Source organism: Paroedura picta, chromosome 1 (assembly GCF_049243985.1).
Source record: "Paroedura picta isolate Pp20150507F chromosome 1, Ppicta_v3.0, whole genome shotgun sequence".
In the NCBI taxonomy this organism is placed as follows: Eukaryota; Metazoa; Chordata; class Lepidosauria; order Squamata; family Gekkonidae; genus Paroedura; species Paroedura picta.
This window is the reverse complement of record NC_135369.1, coordinates 185,036,447-185,048,287: the sequence shown is the minus strand read 5'-3', so window position 1 is coordinate 185,048,287 and position 11,841 is coordinate 185,036,447. Positions and strand designations below refer to the sequence as shown.

The window sequence follows — 11,841 nt, the reverse complement described above, 5'->3', positions numbered from 1 at the left end:
ACCTAATTTTTACAAGTAAAAAAATGTGAAAAAAATATTTATATATTCCATGGCCTTTCCCAACCATGGCAGTTTTCCTCCCACAGTATTAACACTTCTCAAAAACCAACAAAATGCCCACCCGGGACAAAGTATAAAGCTACCTGAATTGTACTTACACTACAAAAATACCTAATTATCTAAATTTTACAGGGAAAAAATGTGAAAGAAATATTTCTACATTCCATGGCCTTTCCCAACCACGGCAGTTTTCATCCCACAGTATTAACACTTCTGAAAAACAAACAAACTGCCCACCCAATAAAATATATAAAGCTACCTGAACCGTACATACAATACGTAACAGTACAAAAATACCTAATTAGTTACCTAAATTTTACAGGGGGAAATTGTGAAAAAAATATTTCTACATTCCATGGCCTTTCACACCCGAACCGTACATACAGTACTTAACTGTACGAAAATCCCTATTAATTTACCAGCTTTTAAAAGGAAAAAAAGTGAACAAAATATTTGTACATCCGTTTTCTGCCGGCGCTTCTGAGGCGGGCGGGTGTCGCCATTAGCCGACTGACAACATGCCGGCCCTCAGACCGCTCATCTTCAAGAAGAGAACCAAGAAGTTCATCCGTCATCAGTCTGATCGCTATGTCAAAATCAAGCGTAACTGGAGAAAACCAAGAGGTATTGACAACAGAGTTCGCAGAAGATTCAAGGGCCAAATCTTGATGCCCAACATTGGGTAAGGTAGCAATAAGAAGACAAAGGACATGCTGCCTTCAGGATTCAGAAAGTTTCTTGTCCACAATGTCAAAGAGTTAGAGGTGCTGATGATGAGCAACAAGTCATATTGTGCAGAGATCGCTCACAATGTTTTCTCCAAGAATCGAAAAGTAATTGTGGAGAGGGCAGCTCAGCTTGCTATCAAGGTTACCAATCCAAATGCAAGATTGCGGAGCGAGGAGAATGAATAGTTGTTCTTACACAACGATATTTAATAAAATATCAACAGAAGAAAAAAAAATGTATACATCCCATGGCCTTTCCCAACCATTTCAATATTTCTCCAACAGGTCTAACATTTCTGAAAAACCAGCAGAATAACCACCAAGAACAAAATATAAATCTAACCGATCCATAGACAGGGTACTTAACCGTACTAAAATACCTATGGATTTACCTAATTTTTACAAGTAAAAAAATGTGAAAAAAAATTTCTTCATTCCATGTTGTTTCCCAACCATGTAAATATTACTCCCACAAGTCTAACGCTTCCTAAAAACCAACATAATGCCCAGTCTTTACAATATATAAAGCTACCAAAAGCTTTATATACCTAAACGTACGAAAATCCCTATTAATTTACCAGTTTTCAAAAGGAAAAAAATGGGGAAAAAATATTTCTACATCCCATGGGCTTTCCCAACCATTTTAATATTTCTCCAACAGGTCTAATACTTCTGGAAAACCAACAGAATACCCACCCGGCACACAATATATAAAGCTAACCTTTCTGTAGACCGCATACTTCTGTAGACAACGTATGAGAATACCTATGAAAAATGTGAAAAAAATATTTATATATTCCATGGGCTTTCTCAACCATGTCAATTTTACTCCCACTGATCAGGAGACATGGTACAAAAATACCTGTTAATTTACCTATTAATTTACCTAATTTTTACAAGAAAAAAATGTGAAAGAAATATTTCTTCATTCCATGGCTTTTCCCAACCACGTAAATGTTACTCCCATGAATCTAATGCTTCCAAAAAACCAACAGAATGCCCAGTCTGAAAAATATATAAAGGTACCCAAACGTTACATACAGTACTTAACAGTACGAAAATACCTAAATATTTACCTAAATTTTAAAGGGTGAAACTGTGATATTTCTACATTCCATGGCCTTACCGAATCATGGCAGTGTTTCTCCCACAGTTTTAACACTTCTGAAAAACCAACAAAATGCCCACCCAATACAATATATAAAGCTACCCAAACCGTATATACGATACTTAACCGTACGAAAATCCTTATTAATTTACCAGCTTTTAAAATGAAAAAAATGTGAAAAACATATTTCTACATCCCATGGGCTTTACCAACCATTTCAATATTTCTCCAACAGGTCTAACATTTCTGAAAAACCAAGAGAATACCTACCCGGAACAAAATATAAAGCTAACCGATCCGTAGAAAGGGTACTTAACCGTACGATATTACCTATTAATCGAACTAATTTTTACAAGAAAAAAATGTGAAAAAAAATTTCTTCATTCCATGGCCTTTCCCAACCATGTAAATTTTACTCCCACAAGTCTAACGCTTACAAAATAATAACGATATCCCCTGTGCAAGCACCGAGTCATGTCTGACCCTTGTGGTGACGCACATGATTGCAATGTGCATGCGCATTGTGGCCGAAAACGCGCGTGTGCGGCACTTGTGCGCATGCACGAATGTGTGAAAGTGCCGCACCTGTGTTTTTTGGCTGCGCATGGCGCATGCGCGGCCCTGCTTCCCTCTCCCTCCCTCCCACAGTAAGAAACTTGCGGCCTGGGAAGTTTCTTACTGCAGGGGGGTGGGGGAGGGAGCAGCAGTGCAGTGCCAGGGCCTTCGCAGCCCCGGCCTGGTGGTTGGGGACCACCGGTATATACGATACTTAACCGTACGAACATCCCTATTAATTTACCAGCATTTAAAAGGAAAAAAAATGTGAAAAATATATTTCAACATCCCATGGGCTAACCGATCCGCAGACAGGGCTTTTAACCGTACAAAAATACCTATTCATTTACCTAATTTGTACAAGAAAAAAATGTGAAAAAAATATGGGCAATTCCAAAATATAAAGCTAACCAATCCGTAGACAGTGAACTTACCCGTAAGAAAATACCTATGCATTAACTATTTTTCATTCCATGGCCTTTCCTAACCATGTCACTTTTATTCCCACAAGTCTAACGCTTCCAAAAAACGACGGAACAATATATAAAGCTACCAGAACCGTACATACAATACTTAACTGTACGAAAATGCCTATTAATTCACCAGCTTTTACAATGAAAAAAATGTGAAAAAAAATATTTCTATATCCCATGGGCTTTCCCAACCATGTAAATTTTACTCCCACACGGCTAAAACTTCCCTATTAATATCCCTATTAATATACCAGCTTTTAAAAGGAAAAAAATGTGAACAAAATATTTCTACATCCCATGGGCTTTTGCAAACATTTCAATATTTCTCCAACAGGTCTAACACTTCTGAAAAACCAACAGAATACCCACCCGGAACAAAATATAAAGCTAACCGATCCGTAGATAGCGTACTTAACCGTACGAAAATACCTACGAATTTACCTAATTTTTGCAAGTAAAAAAAGGCGATAAAATACTACTCAAAAACCAACAAAATGCCCACCCGATACAATATATAAAGCTAGCTGATCAGTAGACATGGTACTTAAACGTGCAAAAATACCTGTTATTTTAACGCTTCCAAAAAACTAACAGAATGTCCATTCTGAACAATATATAAAGCTACCCGAACCGTAAATACAATACTTAACTTTTAGCTTTTACCAAGATGTTAAAAATGTGAAATAAATATTTCTACATTCCATGGCCTTTCCCAACCATGGCAGGTTTCCTCCTACAGTTTTAACACTTCTAAAAACCACCAAAATGCCCACCCGATACAATATATAAAGCTACCCAAACCATTTATACGATACTTAACTGTACGAAAATCCCTATTAATTTTTCAGAAGTGTTAAAACTGTGGAAGGTAAACTGCCATAGTTGGGAAATGCCACAGAACGTAGAAATATTTTTTTCACATATTTCCCTGTAAAATTTAGTCAAATAATTAGGTATTTTCATATGTTTAAGTACGCTGTTTTAGGATCGGTTAGCTTTATATTTTGTTCCGGGTGGTTATTCTGCTGGTTCTTCAGAAGTGTTAGACCTGTTGGAGAAATATTGAAACGGTTGGGAAAGCCCATGGGATGTAGAAATATTTTGTTCACATTTTTCCTTTTAAAAGCTGGTAAATAAATAGGGATTTTCGTATAGGTTAAGTATCGTATGTACGGTTCAGGTCGCTCTATATATAGTATCGGGTGGGCATTTTGCTGGTTTTTCAGAAGTGTTAAAACTGTGGGAGGAACACTGCCATGATTGGGAAAGGCCATCGAATGTAGAAATATCTTTTTCCCAGTTTTAACCTGTAAAATCTTGGTATATAATTAGGTATTTTCGTACTGTTAAGTACTGTATGTAACGTTCAGGTAGCTTTATATATTGTTCAGAATGGGCATTCTGTTGATTTTTTGGAAGCGTTAGTGGGAGTAATATTTACGTGGTTGGGAAAGGCCATGGAATGAAGAAATATTTCTTTCACATTTTTTTCTCGTAAAAATTAGGTAAATCAATAGGTAAATTAACAGATATTTTCATACGGTTAAGTACCATGTCTACTGATCGGTTAGCTTCATATATTGTATCGGGTGGGCATTTTGTTGGTTTTTCAGAAGTGTTAATACTGTTGGAGACAAACTGCCATGGTTGGGAAAGGCCATGGTACTTAAAAATATTTATATATTCCATGGGCTTTTCCAACCATTTCAATTTGACTCCCACAAGGCTAAGACTTATCAAAAACCAACAAAATACCCACCCGTAACAATATATAAAGCTACCTGAACCGTAAATACAGTACTTAACCGTATGAAAAAACCTAATTATTTACCTAAATTTTACCGGGAAAAAATGTGGAAAAAAAAATTCTACGTTCCATGCCTTTTCCCAACCATGGCAGTTTTCTTCCCACAGTTTTAACACATCTAAAAACCAACAAAATGCCAACCGGAACAATATATAAAGCTACCTGAACCGTACATATAGTACTTAACAGTACGAAAATAACTATTAATTTACCAGCTTTTAAAAGAAAAAAAACTGTGAAAAAAATATTTCTACATCCCATGGGTTTTCGCAACCATTTCAATATTTCTCCAACAGGTCTAACACTTCTGAAAAACCAACAGAATAACTACCTGGACCAAAATATAATGCTAACCGGTCCGTATACAGGGTACTTAAACGTACGAAAATACTGATGAATTTACCTAATTTTTACAAGTAAAAAAATGTGAAAAAAAGATTTCTTCATTCCATGGCCTTTCCCAACCATGTCAATTTTAATCCCACGATTCTAACGCTTCCAAAAAACCAACAGAATGCCCAGTCTGAACAATATATAAATCTACCCGAACCGTACATACAATACTTAACCAGCTTTTACAAGGAAAAAAATCTGAAAGAAATATTTCTACATCCCATGGTCTTTCGCAACCATTTCAATATTTCTCAAAAAGGTCTAACACTTCTGAAAAACCAACAGAATACCCACCCGAAACAAAATATAAAGCTAACCGATCAGTAGACAAGATACATAACCGTACAAAATTTCCTATGAATTAACCTAATCTTTACAAGTAAAAAAATGTGGAAAAAATATTTATATATTCCATGCGCTTTCCCAAGAATGTCAATTATACTCCCTCATGGCTAACACTTCTCAAGAACCAACAGGAACATTATGTTCCAACTGGAACATTATATAAAGCTACCTGAAACGTACATACAGTACGAGAATACCTAATTATTTACCTAAATTTTACAGGGAAAAAATGAGAAAAAAATATTTCTACATACCATGGGCTTTCACAACCATTTCAATATTTCTTCAACAGGTCTAATACTTATGAAAAACCAACAGAATACCCACCTGGAACAAAATATAAAGCTAACCGATCCGCAGACAGGGTACTTAACCGCATGAAAATACCTATGAATATACCTAATTTTTACAAGTAAAAAAAAGTGAAAAAATGTATTTCTTCATTCCGTGGCCTTTCCCAACCATTTCAATATTTCTCCAACATGTCTAACACTTCTTAAAAACCAACATAATACCCACCCGGAACAAAATATAAAGCTACCCGTTCCGTAGACATGGTACATAACCGTACGAAAATATCGATGAATTTACCTAATTTATACAAGTAAAAAAATGTGAAAAAAAAATTTCTTCATTCTATGGCCTTTCCCAACCATGTCAATTTTATTCCCACATAGCTAACACTTCTCAAGAACCAACAAAAGTCCAACCTGAACAATATATAAAGCTACCCGAACCGTACATACAGTACTTAACAGTACGAAAATACCTAATTATTTACATAAATTTTACAGGGAGAAAATGTGAAAAAAATATTTCTTTGTTCCATGGGCTTTCCCAACCATATCCTTTGAGGCCTTAAAGCACAACCAGTCTGTAACAAAGGCAGCAATTCCTCCTGGTTTGACCAAGAATGTCATATCTCAAAAAAAAACCTGAGAGAGCTATTTAGACAGGCCCAATCGTCAGAGGATCAGACTATTATCCACAGTTACTTTGAACAAAAAAACCAGTATAATTGTCTTATCCGAGAGAAAAAACGGCTTTACTCTCACGATAATTGGGCCCGCCTATTTGACATTGTTAAATCCAAAAATTCCAAAGCATTCTGGTCAGCTGTAAGAGGACCCTTGAGGGGGAAGACTGATAATTTAGAACTTATTATTGCCCCCCAAGTTTGGGTTGATCATTTTTCTGCTCTATTTAATGTCCCAGCAGCTCCAGAAAATCTGCTGAATGACTCCATCCCAACTAATGTCCCTAGATGGTCCCCAGTTTTGCCTGACGAAGTAGAGGAACTAATTCTGAGCCTTCAGATAGGCAAAGCCCCAGGCCAGGATGCCCTTTCAGCTGAACTTCTAAAAAACAACCCTAAATGGTGGGCTCCTCCCTTGGCCAACTTATTTACCTTAATTGAATTACATGGGATTGTCCCAAGTTCTTGGTTGAATTCAATCATTATTCCCATGCTTAAAAAGGGTGACCATAATGACCCTAATAATTTTAGACCTATTAGTTTATTATCAATTATAGGTAAGATTTATGCAAAACATCTCGAACGGCGCCTAACTGATTGGGTTCGCTCTCAAAGAATTATAGGTCCTGAACAGATTGGTTTCTTGCAGGGTAACTCTACTATAGATCATTGTTTAACTCTCTCATGCCTGGCCGAGAAATATACGTCCCAAAATGGTAAGAGGCTATATACAGCTTTTATAGATCTTAAAAGTGCCTTTGATAGATAGATAGGGATATGCTCTGGAATAAATTGTGATTAATGGGTATGGAACCGAGACTTGTGTTTCTCATCCAAAAACTTTATGTGTCCACCTCCTGCCAAGTCTGGTATTCTTCAAAGGGAGACTTAACCTCTAAGATTTCAATGACCATTGGAGATAAGCAAGGCTGTATTCTGGCCCCCTTGTTGTTCAATTTATTCATTAATGATTTAGCGTTAAAACTGGAACCAATTAATGGTCATCCCCCAAAACTTGGTTCCCAGCATATTCCTTTGTTGTTGTATGCCGACGATACTACAATACTCTCATATACAAGGGTTGGCTTACAACGATACTTATCCACCTTTTACCAATATTGCCAAGATAATAAGTTAGTAATTAACTATGGTAAAACAAAAGTTTTGGTTTTCTCTAAGAGCTGGCATGCAATGACTTGGTCTATTGGAGGCACTTCAATAGAACAAGTCAAAACATTTAAGTATCTAGGTGTTACCTTCCAGTATAACCAGAAATGGAGCTCCCACTGCCAACGAGCTATCAATCTGGCCAAATCCTCATCTTCTTTGATAAAACAGTTCTTTTTCTCTGCGAAAGGTAACCAATTTATCCCTGCAGCAATTAAAATTTTTAATGCCAAAGTAATGTCCCAGCTCCTGTTTGGATGCCCCTTATGGGTTCCTGCCTTTAATAATTCTATTGACGGTTTTCAATCTGCTTTCTATAGGCAAATTGCAGGGGTTCCCAACTGTGTCTCCTACCATGCCATTTGCGCAGAATTTGGCCAAATTAGGGTAGAGACAAGGGCCTGGATAGCTACTTTTAAATTTTGGGTCAGACTGTTTTTTAGAATAGAAACTGGCAGCCTTTTAACTTGTCTAAAAAGTGACCCTCTTAAATTTCAATGGTTCCAGGCTATTGAACAAAAGTTAGGCTCCATTGGCATCGATCTGAACTCCCTACTACCTCTGGAAGAAAAATGTATCTTCTGGATTATTAAACAGAGAATTTTAGACCATGAGCAGCAGGAACTCATACCTACCCAGCCTCGAGTCTGCTCACCAGCATTCTTTGGCATCATTATGCAGAGAAATATTATGCCTACATATTTGCATGTCCTTGATGTCCCACCCCTGAGAAGAGCTTTAATCCTGGCACGAATGAATGCTTTCCCCTCAAAGGTCTTAGAGGGAAGATTCCATCATATCCCATACCATGCGAGACTCTGTCCGTGTGGTTCTGGCTGCCCTGACTCTGTCTCACACATTTTGCTAGATTGCCCCTTATATGAGCAGTGTCGGGATGACAGCTTTGTTGCTTTGCTGGGAAACAAGCCTTCTGTAAGTAAATCTATGACCTTGCAATTTCTGCTCTCTGACAAAGACCCAGAGATAACCATTTTAGTTGCCAGAGTTTTAACTAAGATGCTTTTATAATATGCTGCCTACCTTGTATTTTATCTCTTATAATTTATTTAATCATTTTAAGATTTGTTTGGTCATGTAACCCCATTTTATTATTTTGTTGAAATTTTAAACCCTATTTTTATATGTCTTATACATTTTATGCCAATAAAAGGTTACTGACTGACTGACTGGCCATATCCATTTTACTCTCACAAGGCTAACACTTCTTTTAAACCAACCAAATGCCCACCCGGAACAATATATAATGCTACCTGAACCGTACTTAACAGTACGAAAATCCCTATTAATTTACCAGCTTTTAAAAGGGGAAAAATGTGAAAAAAATATTTCTACATCCCATGGGCTTTCCCAACCGTTTCAATATTTCACCAACAGATCTAACACTTCTGAAAAACCAAGAGCATACACACCTGGAACAAAATATAAATCTAACCGATCCGTAGACAGGGTACTTAAAAGTACGAAAATACCAGTTAATTTACCTATTAATATAACTATTTTTTACAAGTAAAAAAATGTGAAAAAAATATTTATATATTCCATGGGTTTTCCCAACCATGTCACTTTTACTCCCTCAAGGCTAACACTTCTCAAAAACTGACAAAATGCGCACCCGGGACAATATATAAAGCTACCTGAACCGTACTAACAGTACTTAATAGTACAAAAATATCTCTTTATTTATCTAAATTTCACAGGGAAAAATTTGAAAGAAATATTTCTATGTGCCATGGCCTATCCCAACCATGGCAGTTTTCCTCCCACAGTATTAACACTTCTGAAAAACCAACAAAATGCTCACCCGATACAATATATAAAGCTAAGCGATCAGTAGACATGGTACTTAACCGTACGAAAATACCTATTAATTTACCTAATTTTTACGAGAAAAATATGTGAAAGATTTATTTCTTAATTCCATGGCCATTCCCAACCATGTCAATTTTACTCCCACAAGTCTAACACTTCCAAAAAACCAAAAGAATGCCCAGTCTGAACAATATATAAAGCTACCTGAACCGTACATACAATACTTAACCATACGAATATCCCTATTAATTTACCAGCTTTTAACAGGAAAAAAATGTGAAAAAATATTTCTACATCCCATGGGCTTTCCCAACAATGTCAATTTTATTCCCACAAGGCTGACACTTCTCAAAAACCAACAGAATACCCACCCGGGACAATATATAAAGCTACCTGAACCGTACTTACAATACGAAAATACCTAATTATTTATCTAAATTTTAGAGGGAAAAAATGTGAAAGAAATATTTCTATGTACCATGGCCTATCCCAACCATGGCAGTTTTCCTCCCACAGTATTAACACTTCTGAAAAACCAACAAAATGCCCACCCGATACAATATATAAAGCTTACCGATCAGTAGACATGGTACTTAACCGTACGAAAATACCTTTTAATTTACCTAATTTTTACAAGAAAAAAATGTGAAAGAAATATTTCTTCATTCCATGGCCTCTCCCAACCATTTCAATTTTACTCCCACGAGTCTAACACTTGCAAAAAACCAACATAATTCCCGAATGGTACATACAGAACTGTACAAAAATCCCTATTAATTTACCAATTTTTAGAAGCGAAAAATGGGGAAAAAATATTTCTAAATCCCATGGGCTTTCCCAACTATGTCAATTTTACTCCCACAAAGCTAACACTTCTCAAAAACCAACAGAATACCCAACCGGAACAAAATATAAACCTATCCGATCCGTAGAAAGGGTACTTAAACATTGGAAAATACCTATTAATTTACCTAATTTTTATAAGTAAAAAAATGTGGAAAAAATATTTATATATTCCAGGGGCTTTCCCAACCATGTCAATTTTACTCCCACGATTCTAACACTTCCAAAAAAACCAACAGAATGCCCAGTCTGAACAATATATAAAGCTACCCGAGCCGTACATACAATACATAACTGTACGAAAATCCCCATTAATTTTCCATATTTTAAAAGGAAAAAAATGTGAAGAAAGTATTTCTACATCCCATGGGCTTTCCAAACATTTCAATATTTCTCCAACAGGTCTAACACTTTTCAAAAACCAACAAAATACCCACCCGGAACAATATACAAAGCTACCGGAACCATACATACAGTACTTAACAATACAAAATTTTACAGGGAAATATGTGAAAAAAATATTTCTGCATTCCCTGGCCTTTCCCAACCATGGCAGTTTTCCTCCCATAGTTTTAACACTTCTGAAAAACCAACAAAATTCCCACCAGATGCAATATATAAAGCTAACTGATCAGGAGACATGGTACTTAAACGTACAAAAATACTTGTTAATTTACCTATTTATTTACCTAATTACCAACATCTAACACTTTTGGAAAACCAACAGAATACCCACCCTGAAAAAAATTAAAGCTAACCAATCTGTAGACAGGGTACTTAACAGTACGAAAATATCACTGAATTTACCAAATTTTTACAAGTAAAAAAATGTGAAAAAATATTTCTTCATTCCATGGACTTTCCCAACCATGTCAGTTTTACTCCCACAAGTGCAACACTTCCAAAAAACCAACAGAATGCCCAGTCTGAACAAAATATAAAGTTACCCAAACCGTACATACAATACTTAACTGTACGAAAATCCCAATTAATTTACCAGCTTTTACAGGGGGAAAAATGTGAAAAAAATATTTCTACATCCAATGGGCTTTCCCAACCTTTTCAGTATTTCTCCAACAGGTCTGACACTTCTGTAAAACCAACAGAATAACCACCCGGAACAATATATAAAGCTAACCGATCCGGAGACAGCATACTGAACCGTATGAAAATACGTCTGAATTTACCTAATTTTTACAAATAAAAAAACGTGAAAAAATATTTATATATTTCATGGGCTTTCACAACCATCTCAGTTTTACTCCCACAAATCTAACACTTCTCAAAAAGCAACAAAATGCCCACCCGGAACAATATATAAAGCTACCTGAACCGTACGTACAGTACATAACCGTACTAAAATACCTAATTATTTACCTACATTTTAAAGGGAAAAAATGTGAAAAAAATATTTCTACGTTCCATGGCCTTTCCCAACCATGGCAGTTTTCCTTCCACAGTTTTAACACTTCTAAAAACCAACAGAATGCCCAGCCTGAACAAAATATAAAGCTACCCAAACCGTACATACAATACTTAACTGTATGAAAATCCCA

General features: G+C 36.1%; 1 pseudogene; it reads left to right on the top strand.

The window, feature by feature from the left end:
• The first annotated feature begins 550 nt into the window (after positions 1-550).
• On the top strand, positions 551-1,024 carry LOC143821908 (large ribosomal subunit protein eL32 pseudogene; annotated as a pseudogene).
• The last annotated feature ends 10,817 nt before the right edge of the window (positions 1,025-11,841 follow it).